The following is an 18,984-nucleotide window of genomic DNA, read 5'->3' on the forward strand; positions in this document are numbered from 1 at the left end:
GACGTTAATGTAAATATTTGTGTCTGTGAAGGTGATGTTGCGACTGACTTTTCAGCTGGAGAGCTATGAATTAATGTGGTGGCGGAAGTAGATGATTCAGTTATAAATTGAGATGTTGACAGCGATTTTCATTCTGAAAATAACGTGACGGCTGAAGATGATGCATTTGAGGAAGATATCTATAAATTTGATTCCTTTAAGGGAGGTGAACCAATGATAACTGATGAGGATGAGGATATAATGAATATGTTGGAGGTAAATGATGAAAATAGAGGTGCTTGCATTAAGAAACCTTCGGTTTTGGGTAAGGATATGGACAAGAAGTGCTACATTAAAGATCGAGGTGATTAAATAGTAAAGACTGGAGATCATATCGCTTAGTGACAAAAACCTAGTTACCTGATTTCGGAAAGTGCGAGAAAATCAAAGTGGCGAGAGTGCTAAAAGAAGCAGAAATGATTTAGGAGCGGAAGAGGCATTTTATGAATTATTTAATGATGACTGCCAGGTAGAAGAGTTGTCAGGAGTAAACAGGTGTAGTACTGACGCTGTGAAGAAAGCTATTCGCGTTGCTTCTACCCGTAATGAGAATGAAACCGAAGATATTGACGATGATGCTAGTGATGACAAGGCGAGATGTTTGAACAATTATGCTATGGATGATTGGAGATTCCGTAGCCATGCGTATAGGAAGTTTTGATTTATGTGGGAGAGTAGGAAAGACGAACCAGGGGCTAGCGATTTAATTGAGGAATTAAGAGTAGAAAATAGTAACGACTGGGTGGAAGGCGAAGCTTGTGTGTCAGATGCGAGAGAGATGGGAAGACATGTTGAAACTGATTTTATTGTCGGGAAAGCGCTTAAAAAATGAAAGGACTGAAAGTGTTCAGCGTGTTATAGGAATAGAAGTGGATATAGAAATAGTATGCACTCTTTTAGACTCATGGAGTAACATGTCGTCGATGGCGGAAAGTTTTGTAGAGGAAATCAAGAACGAGAAACTGACAATTTTTCCAGTGACGGGAGTGAAAATCAAAACCGTATTAGATGGGTTCAGTAAGCCAGTGAAATACGATATGCTTTTATAATTTAATTGTAACATTTATAAGATTAAGATGACGTGCTTCATTGTAAATGGGTTGACGAAAAATGTAGTTTTAGGTACAGGTTTTCACCGTAAGTATAAGTCGTCGCGAAACTACGAGGGCAAGTTTTTCGAGTTTGTTTTGGAGGATACAAGACATAGAGTATGGCTCAAGAATATGCACACTGGTGAGCTACGAATTGCACGTACGGAAAGAATGGGTGGTTGGAGTAAAGCAGGACCTATGATTGAACAAATTAGAGATATGGTGGAACCGATAGAAAGTCCACTAGTGAGAAGAAAGACGAGTTTTTCAAGTCACTGGGGCAGTAGGAGAATACCATCTCTGACAGGAAAATGCTATCAAAGTAAAATCGCACGAACCGATACATACAAAGCAACTGCTGATAGGGAAGCAGTAATGGTGAGACTGAATCAGATGTTGAAATGGGATGTCGTAGAACAAAGTGGAAGTAACTATTACAATCAGATAGTCATAGTAAAGAAAAAGAACAGTTTGGTGAGGATAGTGCTTGACATTTGGAAATTAAACAAAGTGATAGTCAAGTTGGTAACATGGTTAAATGTCTACAGAACTTCGAGAAAGTTAAATTGATGCCAGTAGTAGGTTTAGCCCCATGATTCTGGCAGGTCACACTGGCGGAAGAACGTAGGCGAAATAGTGCATTCCTCTTTGAAGTGCCGTCAACATATAAAACGTTATGATCTATAGTTCGTTCAACCTCTATCCTCTCAATAAGTTTTCGAATTTGATCTTTGCTGCTCCCTTAACTAATTTTTCATCCACTTTTTGCTACTTGCAGCAAAGTAGAACAAGAATGAAATTTTCACTCTACAGCGGAGTGTGCGCTGATATGAAACTTCCTGGAAGATTAAAACTGTGTGCCGGACCGAGAAAGGCGAAGGTCCCGAGTTCGAGTCTCGGTCGGGCACACAGTTTTAATCTGCCAGGAAGTTTCATATCAGCGCACACTCCGCTGCAGAATGAAAATCTCATTCTGGAAACATCCCCCAGGCTGTGGCTAAGCCATGTCTCCACAGTATCCTTTCTTTCAGGAGTGCTAGTTCTGCAAGGTTCGCAGGAGAGCTTCTGTAAAGTTTGGAAGGTGGGAGACGAGATACTGGCAGCAGTAAAGCAGTAAAGCTGTGAGGACCGGGCGCGAGTCGTGCTTCGGTAGCTCAGAAGGTAGAGCACTTGCCCGCGAAAGGCAAAGTTCCAGAGTTCGAGTCTCGGTTGGGTACACAGTTTTAATCTGCCAGGAAGTTCCATATCCCAGGCATGTTCGATAGAGTTCATGTCTGGACAGCATGCTGGCCACTCTAGTCGAGCGATGTTATTATCAAAAAAATGGTTCAAATGGCTCTGAGCACTATGGGACTTAACATCTGAGGTCATCAGTCCCCTAAAACATAGAAATACTTAAACCTAACTAACCTAAGGACATCACACACATCCATGCCCGAGGCAGGATTCGAAGCTGCGACCGTAGCGGTCTTGCGGTTCCAAACTAAAGCACCTAGAACCGCACGGCCACACAGGCCGGCTGTCATTATCCTGAAGGAAGTCATTCACAAGATGTGCACTGTGGGGACGCGAATTGTCGTCCATGAAGACAATGTCTCCACAATATGCTGCTGATATGGTTGCGCTATCGGTCGGAGGATGGCATTCACGTATCGTGCAGCCGTTATGGCGCCTTCTATGACCACCAGCGGCGTACGTCGGCCTCACGTAGTGCCACCCCAAAACAGCGGAGAACCTCCACCTTGCTGCACTCGCTGGACAGTGTGTCTAAGGCGTTCAGCCTCACCGGGTTGCCTTGGAACACGTCTCCAACGATTTTCTGGTTGAAGGCTTATGCGACACTCATCGGTGAAGAGAACGTGATGCCAATCCTGAGTGGTCCATTCGGCACGTTGTTGGGTCCATCTGTACCGCGCTGCATAGTGTCGTAGCTACAAAGATCGTCATGGACGTCGTGAGTGAAGTTGTGCATATGCAGCCTATTGCGGGCAGTTTGAGTCTTAACACGTCGTTCTGTGGCTGCACGAAAAGCATTGTTCAACATGTTGGCGTTGCTGTCAGAGTTCCTCCGAGCCATAATCCGTAGGTAGCGGTCATCCACTGCAGTAGCAGCACTTGGGCGGCCTGAGCGAGGCGTGTAATCGACAGATCCTGTCTCTCTGCATCTCCTCCATGTCCGAACAATATCGCTTTGGTTCACACCGAGACGCCTGGACACTTCCATTTTTGGGAGCTCTTCCTGGCACAAAGTAACAATGCGGACGCGATCTAACCGCGATATTGACCGTCTAGACATGGCTGAATTACAGACAACATGAGCCATGTACCTCCTTCCTGGTGAGACGACTGGAACTGATCGGCTGCGCACCCCCTCCGTCTAATGGGCGCTGCTCATGCATGGTTGTTTACATCCTTTGGCGGGTTTAGTGACACCTCTGAACAATCAAAGGGACTGCGTCTCTGATACAACAGTCAACATTTATCTTCAGGAGTTCAGTGAACTGGGGTGACGCAAAACTTTTTTTTGATGTGTGTATATGAGTAGGCTGTCTCGGGACAGTTTACACCTGTCTTCAAGTGTCTGTCAGTTCAGTTTCTTCAGCATCTTTGTGACACTCTTTCAGAGGTAAAAAAGAAACCTGTGACCAGTCGTGCTGTTCTCCTCTGTATACGTTCAATATCCCCTGTTGGTCCTATCTGATATGGGTCCCATATATTTGAGCAATATTGTAGGATGGGTCACACGAGTGATTCACAAGCAGTCTCTTTTATAGACTGATTGCACTTACCTACTATTCTACGAATAATCCGAAGGCTGCTACCCGCTTTACCTACGAGTGGGCCTGCGAGGTCGTTCCATTCCATATCCCCACATGTGTCACAAATGGTTCAAAAGGCTCTAAGCACTATGGGACTTAACATCTGAGGTCATCAGTCCCCGGCCAACGTTGTAACAAAGTCATCTTCAGGCCCATACACTTATTGACGTCAACTGCGTGCGTCTGATACTAAAAGTCAGTGGTGAGATACGGACGTGCAAATACAGCTGGAGGAATTTCTTCATTTTTAATATAAATTTGAAAACAGAGTTCAGCATTTCTGCTTTTGCTTTGCTGCCCCTAACATCAGTCCCTGTCTCCTACATGGATGCATTATCGCTAAATCGCTACCTTCGATATTACTGACAGCCTTTACATATGTCCAGAATTTCTTTGTGTGTTGTTTGCCGCGCGGGGTAGCCGCGCTGTCTAAGGCGCTCTGTCACAGTCCATACGGCTCCCCCCCCCCCCCCCCCCCCCCCCGTCGGAGGTTCGAGTCCTCCCTCGGGTATAGGTGTGTGTGTAGGCTTAGGGACCGATGACCTCAGCAGTTTGGTCCCATAAGACCATAAGACCTTACCACAGACTTCCAATTTTCCTTGTGTGTTGTGAACCATCCTTTGATGAAATTCTGCTACGCCGGCCGAAGTGGCCGTGCGGTTAAAGGCGCTGCAGTCTGGAACCGCAAGACCGCTACGGTCGCAGGTTCGAATCCTGCCTCGGGCGTGGATGTTTGTGATGTCCTTAGGTTAGTTAGGTTTAACTAGTTCTAAGTTCTAGGGGACTAATGACCTCAGCAGTTGAGTCCCATAGTGCTCAGAGCCATTTTTGAAATTCTGCTACGGTAGTCTTTAACGGCTTCATGCAGTGCCCACTTGACAGTCAATTGCATTTCATTCAGAATCTCCCTGTCTCCAGCAGAGTAGTAATAATGCCAGCTTCGCTCTTTCCCACTACATACTGTTCGTTCCTTAGGCAGGAAGGAAGAATCGCACTTGCGAAGCACGTGTGTCATCGACACTGTTAAGAAGTCTCACTTGTATGCGTCAAGTTATTAGCCTGATACATGCAACCCGCTTCCCCCAGTACCATCCTTGCCCCCTCCACTCCCCCTATTCCGTCCTCCCACTCGTCATCCCTCTTAACGATGCGTGTAATCTCGCCACGCGGCGTGTTGTGACAACGCTTTAAGGCTTCAAATGGTAAGGCCGTCCGCGGACGCCGGAACCGGTAATCAAATACGCCCGTGCCTTGGTGGCTGTATGGCCGACCCGACGGCGTGCGTTTGCGCGCCAAAACGAATGGGCCATGTGAGTTATTATTTCTTCCATTCCGTTTACGAGTTTCCATGAATAAATTTCAGGTGGCGCGGCATCTCGGTTGAAGTTTGTGGCGGGCTCGTGGTGACGAATGGTGCAGGTAGGGGAGTTAGGAGGGAGGGGGGGGGGGAGCTTGGCTGTGGGGGAGGGCTGATTTAAGAGCCGCAGGCGGACGAGAGCCTTCTGCTGGTACCCTGCGAAGAATCCGGTGCACCTGGCGGAAGTCGCGCGGCTAGACGGGCGATCATGTCATTGCACTTGGTGGCGCCTATTACCACGGTTTTGCAGAGAAGCTCTTTAAAGCTCTGCTAGTGGTAAGCTTACGACCGCTTTTTGAGGTGGTTGTGCGATAGAAAGTAAGCTCGTTAGCCCTGAAAAATTGTCATCCATAGATAACGAGGTGGTACCAACCTCCGTAGGGGAGACCGCTAATGCGTGTCCGTGCTGTGGCGTTCTACTCCGAGGTAAGCCGTTTCGAACCCGGGTTGTGGATGTAATTTTCACTGCCAGTATTTGGTTGAAAAGATGAGGAGAGTTAATGACGCAAAGTTCATGTTCACCAGTCTTTGAGCCAATCTCATGGGTTAAATTCCATTCCTCTCCGTCCGTTGGATAGGGATGTTAAGCTCGGTAGCCGCTTGGTGCTATCTGAGAGGACTAGACTATGTGCCGTCACTGGGTATAACCCTTTCCCTTCTATGGTCATCTTCATCATCGTCATACAACACAAACATAATGCCACGCTATACACATATCTATTATACGCAGCTACCTTCAACAAATAGAGGTAAGCCACAACTCTCACATTGTTGTTGTGGTCTTCAGTCCAGAGGCTGGTTTGATGCAGCTCTCCATGCTACTCTATCATGCGCAAGCTTCTTCATCTCCCAGTACCTACTGCAACCTACACCCTTCTGAATCTGTTTAGTGTATTCATCTCTTGGTCTCCCTCTACGATTTTTACCCTCCACGCTGCCCTCCAATACTAAATTGGTGATCCCTTGATGCCTCAGAACATGTCCTACCAACCGATCCCTTCATCTAGTCAAGTTGTGCCACAAACTCCTATTCTACCCAATTCTATTCAATACCTCCTCATTAGTTATATGATCTACCCATCTAATCTTCAACATTCTTCTGTAGCACCACATTTCGAAAGCTTCTATTCTCTTCTTGTCCAAACTATTTATCGTCCATGTTTCATTTCTATACATGGCTACACTCCATACAAATACTTTCAGAAATGACTTCCTGACACTTAAAACAATACTGGATGTTAACAAATTTCTCTTCTTCTGAAACGCTTTCCTTGCCATTGCCAGCCTACATTTTATATCCTCTCTACTTCGACCATCATCAGTTATTTTGCTCCCCAAATAGCAAAACTCCTTTACTACTTTAAATGTTTCATTTCCTAATCTAATACCCTCAGCATCACCCGACTTAATTCGTCTACATTCCATTATCCTCGTTTTGATTTTGTTGATGTTCATCTTATATCGTCCTTTCAAGACACAGTCCATTCCGTTCAGCTGCTCTTCCAGGTCCTTTGCTGTCTCTGACAGAATTACAATGTCATCGGCGAACCTCAAAGTTTTTATTTCTTCTCCCTGGATTTTAATACCTACTCCGAACTTTTCTTTTGTTTCCTTTACTGCTTGCTCAATATACAGATTGAATAACATCGGGGATAGGCTATAACCCTGTCTCACTCCCTTCCCAACCACTGCTTCCCTTTCATGTCCCTCGACTCTTATGAAATGCCATCTGGTTTCTGTACAAATTGTAAATAGCGTTTTACTCCATGTATTTTACCCCTGCCACCTCCACAATTTGAAAGAGAGTATTCCAGTCAACGCTGTCAAAAGTTTTCTCTAAGTCTACAAATGCCAGAAACGTAGGTTTGCTTTTCCTTAATCTATTTTATAAGATAAGTCGTAAGGTCAGTATTGCCTCACGTGTTCCCACATTTCTACGTAATCCAAACTGATCTTCAAAATGGTTCAAATGGCTCTGAGCACTATGGGACTCAACTGCTGAGGTCATTAGTCCCCTAGAACTTAGAACTAGTTAAACCTAACTAACCTAAGGACATCACAAACATCCATGCCCGAGGCAGGATTCGAACCTGCGACCGAAGCGGTCGTGCGGTCCTGACTGCAGCGCCTTTATCCGCACGGCTACTTCGGCCGGCTAACTGATCTTCCTCGAGGTCGTCTTCTACCAGTGTTTCCATTCGTCTGTGAAGAATTCGTGTTAGTATTTTGCGACCCGTGGCTTATTAAACTGATAGTTCGGTAATTTTCACATCTATCAACACCTGCTTTCTTTGGGATTGGAATTATTATATTCTTCCTGAAGTCCGAGGGTATTTCGTCTGTCTCATACATCTTGCTCACCAGTTGGTAGAGTTTTGTCAGGGCTGGTTCTCTCAAGGCTGTCAGTAGTTCTAATGGGATGCTGTCTACTCCTGGGGCGCTCGAATATCCGAAAGGAAAGCGGCTATTGGGAGTAGAAAATCCTTCCGGGCTAGGCGGCTGAACAAGGGATAGGGAAAACAGATACCGAGATTTTGGTTCTGAAAAGCCGGCTTTTCGCGGTGTTTGTTTGGTCTAGGTTGTAACAGGTTTTTATTTTTTACTAAAACGAATGAAATACCAGTACGTCAATTTGCCATAGTAGCAGTGCTAGAATTTTTAGTTTTAAAATAAAGCATTCTTTAGAAACGAGTGGTGTCTATTCCGAAAGTTTGCATTGCACTGAAATATTGCGTTATTCATAAAATTGCAAAAAGCGATCAGTCCTATTTCAGTAACAACCCCCCCCCCCCCTGTCCGCCCCGGTAGCAGAGTGGTCAGCGTGACAGACTGTCAATCCTAAGGGCCCGGGTTCGATTCCCGGCTGGGTCGGAGATTTTCTCCGCTCAGGGACTGGGTGTTGTGTTGTCCTAATCATCATCATTTCATCCTCATCGACGCGCAGGTCGCCGAAGTGGCGTCAAATCGAAAGACCTGCACCAGGCGAACGGTCTACCCGACAGGAGGCCCTAGCCATACGACATTTCCAATAACAACCCCAACAGTAACGTGCGACTAACTCGAAACGTAAGAATCTGTAAAGGAATGCTTAGACAATGATGTACCTATTGCTGTGTAGTGTGGGCTGTTAGACGATGCTTGTACAAGTGTTGTGTGCGAGACTTGCCCACACCTGGTTAAAACGTCATTCTAAATCGTTAAAGTGAAAAAAAACATTTACACAGAAACTTATTTTTTCTATGCCATTTCTCTGAAATAATAAAACAGAAAGTAAATAGGCAACAGAAATAAATTAAAAACTTTTCTTTCATAGTTTGTAATGAAAATAACAAGTAGCTTATTTGCTATGTCTACGTAATATGCCTGATCTGCTTGTAGCCCTTCGAAGTGGACAATTTAACACGACAAATAGGAGCTGCCCAACCTGACTTTTCACCCTTCAGCACTGATTATTTGTAATGCCTAAATAGTGGTTAGAGCCTGGTTTTTGAGCAGAACTTCAAAAAATTACAATCAAAAGGAAAGTACTGGTATTTTTTTTTTATTCAGCACTTCATTACTTTTCTAGAAGAGCAGCGAACGGTTCCGAGTAAAGGTCACTGGTGTCATCGGAAGGAGCTGGCCGGAGTGGCCGAGCGGTTCTAGGCGCTTCAGTCTGGAACCACGCGACCTCTACGGTCGCAGGTTCGAATCCTGCCTCGGGCATGGATGTGTGTGATGTCCTTAGGTTAGTTAGGTTTAAGTAGTTCTAAGTTCTAGGGGACTGATGACCTCAGATGTTAAGTCCCATAGTGCTCAGAGCCATTTGAACCATTTTTTCATCAGAAAGAGGGCGGTATTCTTGTCTACTGCATGCAGAAGACTTAATGAAAGCGGCGTGCACTAATGGTTCATTGCTCGTCACAAAGTGGGGGCGGCAGGAGGGGAGAATGCAGCGGACATACCACCAATTCATAAACTCATATCAATGGATGATAGTGGTTTTCGACAGTAAGTCCTGGTTTAGCTTGCTGTGTGAGAGAAGACATGGTTTGCTTTGGCACACTTCACAAAACGTTTTCTAGTGGACAGCATAATTAATGACTTCTTCGACAAGCTTTAAAGAGACAATAGGTCACACGCAGAGGATAATTTTTCTATCATTAAGAGTAATAAAACATGAACGATAAACGGTTTACACAAGAAGAGAACAGTAGGTTTTGAAATATGGAGCTACAGAAGAATGCTGAAAATTAGATGGGTAGACCGCGTAACTAATGAGGAGGTACTGTATTGAACTGGAGAGACATGAAGGAATCACCAGCGTAGTGTTGTGTGAAGAGGGGAGGGGGGGGGGGGGTTCGGTAGAGGGAGAGAATTCAGAGGAAAGTAGGTTACAGCAGTTATTCGGTAATGAAGAGGCTTGCACAGGATAGGTTAACATAGAGAGATGCATCGTGCCGGTCTTCGGATTGAAGACCGCAGCAACAACATTAATGAACATAACCTTTTCAGGTTATCTTTCTTGAGTAATGTGCACGTGTTACTTCAGATGAACAAAGCACCATAGTCAACTCGTAGCAGCATAATAGTTGCTCTGCTCCTGTTCAGTATACCTTACCAGTTATTATACAGTATGTCCAAGATAAAAACGGCCCCGCTCCGTAATCAGTAGGTTGAAATTTTACTTTTTCCGCTAGACCTCTCTACCGATCACGTAACGGGAGCGGTTATCTGTTCCAGCTTCAGTATTAGGTTCTTGTTCGAAACTGCTAGAGAATCTTCATCGTATATTGGGTTTTTCAAGCGAAGTAAGATGTATATGACGAATGACAGGATAAAGTTGAATCTTGCTTCCAATTCTTTTTTTTCCTTTCTTGATACCGGTAGATGTATTATATATCATGCATATTACTCGGTCGCCTTTCCCGCTTCACTGACGCCAAATTACGACTCTCTGCCGCTAGAGGGACCCGTATTACAGCGTGTACCATGGCGGTGTGTAACGTCACTATGAGGAACGGCGTGCTGTAATCGAGTTTCGAATTCGAAGAGTTCGTCTGCCTTGGGTTCACTGTCATCGATCGTTCCCCATACAGTCTCGATTTGGCGCCATCCCGTTTTCATTTGTTTCCAAAACTTCAAGAACATTTTCGAGGACTTCACTTTGATGGTCGTAAAGCGATGGAAGCAGAGGTGAGATTGTGGCTCCGTCAACAAAGTTAAACATTCTACAGCGACGGTATCAACAAATTTCTCTTTGGGAGAAATGCATTCGTCGCCAGGTTGATTACTTTGAGAAATAAATATGTAGACACGGAGAATAAAGGTGTGGAATGTTAACATCGTTTGTATATTAAGAAAGCTTGAAAAGTACTCACATACAAAATTCGGGGCATAACTTTTTAGCACGCGAAGTAGTGAAGATGAGTAAGTGTTCATACCTCTCGAGGTATGCATCTTAGGGCCCACGTTTATTGTAGTTTTTTGCTTCTAGAGGTCTTTTGAAGAGAAACTGAAATTTACCACGTGTCTCTGTTGTAATCTCATCAAAATGTTTGGAATCGATTGATAAATTTCACATACAAGATTAAAAAGCAGAAAATAATTTACTATCAAAAAACAATCTTGATCACAATTTATTTATTACGGGGACCGGTTTCGACCACTACTGTGGTAATCTTCAGACCTACAAGTCGTATACAATTTAAGACTGCATATTGCCCAATTCACATCCTTTTTTTTTTTTACGCTACTGCTCGTAGTATTATAATTTTAAAGTCCTTCCATTTTCATTATTTTTATTTGTTTATAAGACTGGCATGCAAGATAAGACATAGCAATGCGTTTTAGAAATTGTCACATGTTACGTATGAACTTCATAGACAATCATAGACAATATTTCATAAATATGCACAGCTACTGTGCCCTCTCGAATTTTTTTCTTTTTTTTTCTCTTAGTACTGATCTGTAAGAATTATTATGTAATCTATGTAAATGGAAGTATCTTATTACACCGGCAAACCGTATCCGTGCAGCATGTACTATACATGTCAGTTAACGATTATTGTAGCCTACTCATTGAAAATCGTTTCAATAAAGACATGTTGCTGCTGAATAGTACATCGTCTTACGTGACAGTCTTTGCCACTTTCGCAACAACTTCGTTAGAAGGAAGCCTGCTGCAACATCTTTGAACTGGCGTTTATCCTCACCATGGCAACCACTAGGTTGCCTATCGACATTACAACAACTTCAGCGGAAAGAAGCGTGCTGCCACATCTTTGGGATGGCGTCCAACTTCAGCGTGGCAACCAGTAGTTCCAAATGGTTCACTAACAGGCCTTGAGAGGGCAAACCATGTACTGTCAAAACTAAGTTCATTTATCCTACATGTTTAAATATTTTAATGCTTCTTAATTGACAATAGCTGTTAAACAAGCTAAGTTTAGTGTGTGTTTATTTTCTTTCTTGACAATGTTCTTTTAACTAAGTTATTTTAAATTGTTATTCGACCTATAACCCATTGGTTAGTGATGACATCATTCCGTCAGAAGTGGGCGGAGTCTCCATTATATACAGTAAGATGCGCACTGGTTTCTCCAGTAGTGATTTACCACCAGAAGGAGGTTCTTATTCATTGGTAATTCATTCGTTTTATAGCTTTATAACTTTATGTATTTTCTTTAATGTGTGTAGCCCTCTAATTAAAGCCTTGTAGGTCTGAAGATGACCACAGTAGTGGTCGAAACCAGTCACCAAAATAAATAAATTGTGATCAAGACTGTTTTTTGATACTAAATATTTGTAACACATTGATCACTGTTCACTCCCACAATGTATTCAACAGAAAATAATTGTTTCGATAAAAATGAATTTTTAATGTACTAAGCTTTCTTCAGTGGGTTAAAAAGTATAAAATAATTTCTCCTAGCCCTAAGCAGATTCCTAATCCCCTGAAATTTTTGATAGCTATGGAAGTACTTGTAAGATGTGGTGCTTACAATGCATAATTGATGCATGAGCACTTCATCTCCTTACTATCATCTCTCGCTTGCACCCCACGTTTCTCGTTTTGAGTCTTAAAGGTGTTTTCATAGTTATTTAAAATCCACAATCACAGTGTTCAGGACTATATGTGTGGGGTTAGGAGTCTCTCTGGGGCTAGGAGAAATTCTTATATCCTTTGAGCCGATATAAAGAAATGGCATATAAAAATTCGTTTTTATTTAAATAACTATGAGCTGTTTTCCTCGAACCTTTGCACAGGGTCTGGTTGATTGTTAGAGCCACGCGGCCAGAATGGAATTTTTATCAATAACTAGCGAACCCATCACCGTCCACTTGTCAACGCAAAGGGACCGGCGACCACTTCAGCACGATATATTACGGACAGCAGGTACTGCCCACGCAGGTCGGCATCTGCCGAGGAAATATGCGCGCTCGCCCCCAGAGCAGGAGCAAGCGCGTCCGCCGTTACTCCGGAGATGAAGTGTTTACCGGCCATAACGTCAGCGCGACCCTGCCGCCTGCTCCGTCTTGCCTGCTTCTGATGTGTTTACTCCGTCCGCTTCCCAACGGCCAGCCGTTACTCACGCCTAACGAAAACTAGGATCGCGCTACAGGTCTCCTGGCGGGCGGAAAACTCGTTACGGTCCGCCCATCGATCACATAGCGTCGAATGTGCCGCCGGGCGACGCAACGCATACCACTGAACGCCTATACAAGCGTGTTGGCGGTGACCTATAAAAATCATGTCATTCCGACTATTACAACTCAGCTTCGACTACATCTACATACACTACTGGCCATTAAAATTGCTACACCAAAAAGATACGCAGATGATAAACGGGTATTCATTGGACAAATATTTATACTAGAACTGACATGTGATAACAAAAATGGTTCAAATGGCTCTGAGCACTATGGGACTCAACTGCTGAGGTCATTAGTCCCCTAGTTAAACCTAACTAACCTAAGGACATCACAAACATCCATGCCCGAGGCAGGATTCGAACCTGCGACCGTAGCGGTCTTGCGGTTCCAGACTGCAGCGCCTTTAACCGCACGGCCACTTCGGCCGGCATGTGATTACATTTACACGCAATTTGGGTGCATAGATCCTGAGAAATCAGTACTCAGAACAACCACCTCTGGCCGTAATAACGGCCTTGATACGCCTGGGCATTGAGTCAAACAGAGCTTGGATGGCGTGTACAGGTACAGCAGCCCATGCAGCTTCAACACGATACCACAGTTCATCAAGAGCAGTGACTGGCGTATTGTGACGAGCCAGTTGCTCGGCCACCATTGACCAGACCTTTTCAGTTGGTGAGAGATCTAGAGAATGTGCTGGCCAGGGCAGCAGTCGAACATTTTCTGTATCCAGAGAGGCCCGTGAAGGACCTGCAACATGCGGTTGTGTATTATCCTGCTGAAATGTAGGGTTTCGGAGGGATCGAATGAAGGGTAGAGCCACGGGTCGTAACACATCTGAAATGTAACGTCCACTGTTCAAAGTGCCGTAATTGCGAACAAGAGGTGACCGAGACGTGTAACCAATGGCACCCCATACCATCACGCCGGGTGATGCGCCTGTATGGGAATGACGAATACACGCTTCCAATGTGCGTTCACCGCGATGTGGCCAAAAACGGATGCGTCCATCATGATGCTGTAAACAGAACCTGGATTCATCCGGAAAAATGACGTTTCGCCATTCGTGCACCCAGGTTCGTCGATGAGTACACAATCGGAGGCGCTCCTGTCTGTGATGCAGCGTCAAGGGTAACCGCAGCCATGGTCTCCGAGCTGATAGTCCATGCTGCTGCAGTCGTCGTCGACCTGTTCGTGCAGATGGTTGTTGTCTTGCAAACGTCCCTATCTGTTGACTCAGGGATCGAGACGTGGGTGCATGATCCGTTACAGCCATGCGGATAAGATGCCTGTCATTTCGACTGCTAGTGATACGAGGCCGTTGGGATCCAGCACGGCGTTCCGTATTACTGTCCTGAACCCACCGATTCCATATTCTTTTGACAGTCATTGGATCTCGACCAACGCGAGCAGCAATGTCGCGATACGATAAACCGCAATCGCGATCGGCTGCAATCTGACCTTTATCAAAGCCGGAAACGTGATGGTACACATTTCTCCTCCTTACACGAGGCATCACAACAACGTTTCGCCAGGCAACGCCGGTCAACTGCTGTTTGTGTTTGAGAAATCGGTTGTAAACTTTCCTCATGTCAGCAGGTTGTAGGTGTCGCCACCGGCGCCAACCTTGTGTGAATGCTCTGAAAAGCTAATCATTTGCATACCACAGCATCTTCTTCCAGTCGGTTAAATTTCGCGTCTGTAGCACGTCATCTTCGTGGTGTAGCAATTTTAATAATAGATACTCCAAAAGCCACAGAACGATGCGTAGCACAGGGTACCCTATACCACTAATTGTCACTTCCTTTCCTGTTCCACTCGTAAATAGAGCGAGCGGTAAACGATTGTCCGTATGCCTCCGTATGAGCGCTAATTTCTCGTATCTTATCGTCGTGGTCCTCATGCGGAACGCATGTTGGCGGCAACAGAATCGTTCGGCAATGAGCATATAATGCAGGTCCTATAACTTTTCTCAATAATGTTTCTGTAAAGGAACATCGCCTTCCCTCCAGGGATTACCATTTGAATTCCCGAAGCATCTCCGTAACACTTACATGTTGTTCGAACCTACCGGTAACAAATCTAGCGGCCCGAGCCTGAATTGCTTCGATGTCTTCCCTCAATCCGACTTGGTACAGATCCCAAACATCTGAGCAGTTCCCAGAATGAGATTTTCACTCTGCAGCGGAGTGTGTGCTGATATGAAACTTCCTGGGAGATTAAAACTGTGTGTCCGACCGAGACTCGAACTCGGGACCTTTGCCTTTCGCGGGCAAGTGCTCTACCAACTGAGCTACCGAAGCACGACTCGCGCCCGGTACTCACAGCTTTACTTCTGCCAGTACCTCGTCTCCTACCTTCCAAACTTTACAGAAGCTCTCCTGCGAACCTTGCAGAACTAGCACTCCTGAAAGAAAGGATATTGCGGAGACATGGCTTAGCCACAGCCTGGGGGATGTTTCCAGAATGAGATTTTCAATCTGCAGCGGAGTGTGCGCTGATATGAAACTTCCTGGCAGATTAAAACTGTGTGTCCGACCGAGACTCGAACTCGGGACCTTTGCCTTTCGCGGGCAAGTGCTCTACCAACTGAGCTACCGAAGCACGACTCACGCCCGGTACTCACAGCTTTACTTCTGCCAGTACCTCGTCTCCTACCTTCCAAACTTTACAGAAGCTCTCCTGCGAACCTTGCAGAACTAGCACACCTGAAAGAAAGGATATTGCGGAGACATGGCTTAGCCACAGCCTGGGGGATGTATCCAGAATGAGATTATCAATCTGCAGCGGAGTGTGCGCTGATATGAAACTTCCTGGCGGATTAAAACTGTGTGCCCGACCGAGACTCGAACTCGGGACCTTTGCCTTTCGCGGGCAAGTGCTCTACCAACTGAGTTACCGAAGCACGACTCAGGCCCGGTACTCACAGCTTCACTTCTGCCAGTACCTCGTCTCCTACCTTCCAAACTTTACAGAAGCTCTCCTGCGAACCTTGCAGAACTAGCACTCCTGAAAGAAAGGATATTGCGGAGACATGGCTTAGCCACAGCCTGGGGGATGTTTCCAGAATGAGATTATCAATCTGCAGCGGAGTGTGCGCTGATATGAAACTTCCTGGCAGATTAAAACTGTGAGCCCGACTGAGACTCGAACTCGCAGTGCTCAAGAATAGTTCGCACCAGCGTCCTAGATGTGGTCTCCTTTGCAGGTGAACCACTCTTTCCTAAAATTCTCCCAGTAAACCGAAGTCGGCCTTTCACCTTCCCTACCACGGTTCTCGCATGTTCGTTCCATCTCATATCGCTTTGCAACATCATGCCAAGATATTTAAACGACTTGACTGTGTCAAACAGGACATTAGTAATACTGCACCCGAACTTTACAAGGTTTGATCTTTCCACTCATCCGCATTAACTTACATTTTTCCACATTTAGGGCTAGCTGCCATTCATCACACAAATTGGAAATTTTGTCTAAATCGTCTTGTATCTTCCTACAGTCACTCAATCTCGACACCTTGCCGTACACCATCAGCAAACAACCGCAGATTGCTGCCCACCCTGTAAGCCAAATCGTTTATGTATATAGAGAACAACAGAGGTCCTATCGCACTTCTCTGGTGCACTCCTGACGATACCCTTGTCTCTGATGAACACTCGCCTTCGATGACGACATACTGGGCTCTATTATTTAAGAAGTCTTCGAGCCACTCACATAAGTCTGAACTTATTCCATATGCTCGTACCTTCGTTAACAGGCTCCAATGGGGTACCGTGTCAAATGTTTCCGGAGATCTAGAAATTTGGGATCTGCATGTTGCGCTTCACTCATAGTTTTCAGTATATCATGCGAGAAAAGGGCAAGCTGAGTTTCGCACAAGCCATGCTCTCCAAAACCGCGCTGATTCGTGTATATAAGCTTCTCAGTATCAATAAGTTTATTAAATTCGAAGTGAGAATATGTTCAAGGGTTCTGCAGCAAATAGAAGTCAGGGATATTGGTCTATAATTTTGCTGGTCCGTTCTTTTACTTTTCTTTTATACTGGAGTCACCTGCGCTTTTTTCCAGTCACGTGGGACTTTACGCTGGGCGAGAGATTCACGATAAATGCAGGCTAGGTAAGGGGGCACTGAATTAGAGTATCCTTTCTAAAATCGAACTGGGTTTCCATCCGGACCTGGTGATTTATTTGATTTCAAATTCTTCAGTTGTTTCTCTACGCCAGGTACGCTTATTACCATATAGTCCATACGGGAGTCGGTCCAATGGTCAAATGACGGTACGCTTATACGATTCTCCTGTGTGAACGATTTCTTGAACTTGAAATTTTCATTGTCAAATCGATTCTAGTTAGCGTATTCTTTAATAACACGGCACGCTTGTGTTAAACGCAGCGTGTGTTACAAGACCACACTGCAATGGTTGATACTGTGCGCCAAGCCGGCCATCTGACGCACCTTGACACAATATGGTAGAGACAAAGCCAGGTGGAGTCGCCACACACCAGATTTATGCTGTAGCACTCTATGTGAGATCATGGACCATCGCCCATCCCCAGACCATAAAAAAGAAGCTCAACGCATCAAGGTGCTGTCTGGAAGGAATAATTATCTGAGTATGCGGCCAAGAGAGGATTAACGGTGAAGAACTTCCTATGCATTTTTTTTTTTTTTTTTTTTTTTTTTTTTTTTTTTTTTTTTTTTTTTTTTGCGTCAGCAGTCTAATGATTGGTTTGATGCGGCCCTCCACGAATTCCTTTCCTGCGCCGACCTCTTCAGCTCAGAGTAGCACTTGCAACCTACGTCCTCCATTGTTTGCTAGATGTATCCGAATCTCTGTCTTCCTCTACAGTTTTTGCCCTCTACAGCTCCCTCTACAGTACCATGGAAGTCATTCCCTCATACCTTAACAGATGTCCTATCATCTACTTATCAGTGATTTCCTTTCCGATTCTGTGCAGAACTCCTCATTCCTTACCTTGTGAGTCCACCTAATTTCCAGCATTCGTCTGTAGCACTACATCTCAAATGCTTCGATTCTCCTCTGTTCCGGTTTTCCCATACAATGCTGAACTCCAGACGTACATTGTCAGAAATTTCTTCCTCGCATTAAGGCCTATGTTTGATACTAGTAGACTTCTCTTGGCCAGGAATGCCCTTTATGTCAGTGCTAATCTGCTTTTGATGTCCTCCGTCATTGGTTATTTTACTGCCTAGAGAGCAGAAACCGTTAACTTAATTTACTTCGTGACCATCAATACTGATGTTAAGTTTCTCTCTGTTCTCAATTTTGCCACTTCTCATTACTTTCGTCTTTTTTCGGTTTAGTCTCAATCCATATTCTGCACTCATTAGATTGTTCTTTCCATTCAGCAGATCATCTAATCCTCCTACGCTTTCACTCAGGATAGTAATGTCACCAGCAAACCGTATCATTGACATCCTTTCGCCTTGAATTTTAATTCCACTCTTGAAGTTTTCTTTTATTTCCATCATTGCTTGTTCAATGTACAGGTTGAACAGTAGGGGTGAAACACTACATCCCTGTCTTACACCCTTCTTAATCCGAGCGCTTCGTTGTTGGTCATCCACCCTGTAACCTCCCAACGCATTAAATCTCTTAACCTCGGAATAAAAAAATCTGACTAATCTCCCAATGAAAATGTGACTCATATATAACCTTTCAATAATTAAGTGACTGGGAACCTGAATTGGTAAATCTGGACGTCAGCAATGCTGCGTCATGGGCCTGAAAAGTCATTCAGAATAAACTGAGAATTCTTACCTCAATTAAGTCGCCGGATAACGCGGATATATCTGCTCCTATAAGAAATTTTTGTGGAACAGCCCAGTGGGATGCTGGCCGCTAGATTTGTCATGTATAAAAAGAAACAACTGATTTTTCTTTACGATAATTGGGATGACCATGTATAGGAGAAATTAGTAAAATCTTTAAATTCACATGAATGATCGTCAAAAGTTATTTTTATAAGAAAGATTATTATTAAAAGATTTTTTAAAAAACATTTACATGGGATTTGATA

This window comes from Schistocerca serialis, chromosome 5, assembly GCF_023864345.2.
Source record: "Schistocerca serialis cubense isolate TAMUIC-IGC-003099 chromosome 5, iqSchSeri2.2, whole genome shotgun sequence".
Lineage (NCBI taxonomy): Eukaryota > Metazoa > Arthropoda > Insecta > Orthoptera > Acrididae > Schistocerca > Schistocerca serialis.